The sequence below is a fragment of the Pygocentrus nattereri genome, chromosome 19 (assembly GCF_015220715.1).
Source record: "Pygocentrus nattereri isolate fPygNat1 chromosome 19, fPygNat1.pri, whole genome shotgun sequence".
Lineage (NCBI taxonomy): Eukaryota > Metazoa > Chordata > Actinopteri > Characiformes > Serrasalmidae > Pygocentrus > Pygocentrus nattereri.
The window spans coordinates 27,716,575-27,719,458 of record NC_051229.1 but is presented as its reverse complement, the minus strand read 5'-3'; the positions used below and the strand labels follow the sequence as shown (position 1 = coordinate 27,719,458).

General features: G+C 41.7%; 1 non-coding gene across 1 annotated transcript; it reads left to right on the top strand.

Annotated features, from left to right (window-relative positions):
* Positions 1 to 2,221: 2,221 nt before the first annotated feature.
* On the top strand, positions 2,222 to 2,384 carry LOC119261656. Its single transcript, XR_005129149.1, has one exon. It is a non-coding gene; the product is annotated as a U1 spliceosomal RNA (small nuclear RNA).
* Positions 2,385 to 2,884: the final 500 nt, after the last annotated feature.

Sequence of the window (2,884 nt, the reverse complement as noted above, 5' to 3'; positions counted from 1 at the left end):
GCGCTTAGAGTAAACGTTACCATGACAGCGAGCATCACATGAGTCCAGTCTGAGTGAGATGAGCAGCAGTGAGCAGTGATTGTATTTTTAACTGCTTTAAAATGATGTCAGACTCAGGAAAACGTCCTTCACATGTACTTATAAAGGAAGTGGCAAGAGGAAGACGTTGTGTTCTGAGACGCATAAGCTGGACATCCGTCCCACCGCCTTCTTTTAAAGATCAGAGCATGATGCGCATGCGTACTTACACATTCCGATTGGAGTGGAATCGGATTCGGGAGTTTACATGGTTATTATTCTTCTATTTAACGGATTATTTAGAGGTTTACCCACCTCGTTCAATTGGATAGAAATTGCATTCCGACTGGCCTTAGTCAGACTAGACTATTCCAATTGAGCTGTTTACATGGACGTATTCTATTCTGATCAAGCTATTAGTCGGATTATTAACGGATTATTAGGCTGCAGGTAAACGTGGCAAGTGAGTAGTCACATTTACATGCTGTTTACAGTGCTGTAGCACTGAGGGATGACACTGCATGTGTTTAAGGAAGTCCAACTTTGAGTAATTTATTTTTGTTTGCATGAACTGGCTGTGATAGAAGTTTTATGTAGTTTTTATTTTCTTTTGTTACGCATATCTGAACTGAGACACAGTAGTATGTGACCATATGTCTTATATTTGAGACTACAGCTTCCTAATCTATTACAAATCCAATTCTGTGTCTTGTAGGTTCAGTATTACTGTCTAGTTTGTGTGAATAAAACTCCCTTACAGTTTTAGTACATTTAGCACATTTAATATTTACACAGATTTAAAAAAATGTGATTAATCGTGATAAATTTTTAAAATTATATATATATATATATATATATATATATATATATATATATATATACATATATATATATATATATATATATACACACACATACATTTTCTAATGACAGGTTGCCAGTCCATCGCAGGGCAAACAGACAGACAGACACAATCACTCAAACATTCACACACAGGGGCAATGTAGAATGACTGCATGTCTTTGGACTGTGGGAGGAAACCAGAGAACCCAGAGGAACCCCACGCAGAACATGCAAACTCCACACAGAGAAGACCCCGGTCCCCCGGTCGGGGAATCGAACCCAGGCCCTCCTCAAGACTTGAGACTTACTTGACTTACTAGTTCAATTTCTAGACATGCAGTAGCCTATCCAAGATAAGCACCCAACCCATCCCCATCCCATTTTTCTTATAACTGGCCAAATTATGTGGCCTAACCTCAGAAAAGGATCAATCTGATGACTCACAAAAGCACCACGGCTGAGCAGGAACTCCATTCTATTGCATTATTCATTTCTGCAGTGGGTCCATGACACAGCAAAATGGCACATTATTTAAATGTGTGGCTGGACAAAGCACAGAAATTTCCATTATGCGGGAGATTACCTTGCAGACCATTTCAAGTCATGAGGATATTACATAAATCCACCAGTGTCTGTATTTATTGCAACTCATCACAAGAGCCTTATTGTACCCCCGTGTTCTAATGAAGCAATTTCATATCCTTAGTAGAAAGCCAGCACTAACAAAATATCAAGAAAATGAAAGACGGCACATCTATTTATTCATTAGAATGGCACGATATTACAAAACGTGTCCTACGAAACCTTCATTTCCCATTTTCTACTGAATCTACTGATAAGCAACAGCTCACAAGTGAAAAATGCTTTTTAATCTGCTACAGAAACATCAGGTCAAGGTTATATATACAGAACTTTTTATAACAGGTGTTGTCACGAAGCAGCTTGAAAGCAGGAAAATTCAGCTACGAGCCCCGAAGAGCAACAATAATGCCGACAGCAACAAGGAAAAACTCCCGAAGAGGAAGAGGAAGAACCCTTGAGAGGAACCAACACTCAAAAGGGGAACCCATTCTCCTCTGTCCAGGTCACAAGGCTGGTACCCTAACCTTCAGCCCACGACTGCCCCCTAAAAAAATCACCACTGTAAAGAAGCTTGATTTAGTACGTTTCTCTAAAATGGAGCATTTAAACTATTCAGAGTGACTTTGTTTACATCTCAGTGACTGGATTACACAGACATTTGTGTTGTGTTGTGTTTCCAAGTCAAACACAGAGTCCCGGAGTGACTCTGAGCTACCTGGGCATTTTTGTTCAGTGATAGGTGGGGGTGATGGAGGAAGGAAGTGAAATATGATATTACATACTTACCTGGCAGGGGCGATACCATGATCACGAAGGTGGTTCACCCAGGGTGAGGCTCTGCCATTGCACTTGGGTGGTGCTGACCCTTGCGAATTCCCCAAATGCGGGAATCTCGACTGTAAGGGGCAGTCGTGGGCTGGAGGTTAGGGATCTGGCCCTGTGACCGGAAGGTCGCCGGTGCGATCCCCAGAGCCGACAGTCCATGACTGAGGTGTCCTTGAGCAAGACACCTAACCCCCAATTGCTCCCTGGGTGTTGTGGATAGGGCTGCCCACCGCTCCGGGCAAGTGTGCTCGCTACCCCCTAGTGTGTGTGTTCACTAGTGTGTATGTGGTGTTTCACTTCATGGACGGGTTAAATGCAGAGGTGGAATTTCCCCGTTTGTGGGATCAAAAAAGTATCACTTAACTTACTGGTCAATTTTAACATCAGCCAGTTGGTCCAGTTGGTCGTTTTCCCAGTCCAATGGTTCACGGTGACATAACTAAAACTCAGAAAATGTTTATGAGCCAGAAAAAGAGTATGATAAAACAAGACAACGTGACTTCGGTCAGTTGTGATTAATATATTCAAACACATGATGCAAAAAAAGGTCACAGTGGTCTGTTTGACCCGGAACATTTTCTTTTATGTTTGGAAGTGTTGACTGCAGTTTTGATAT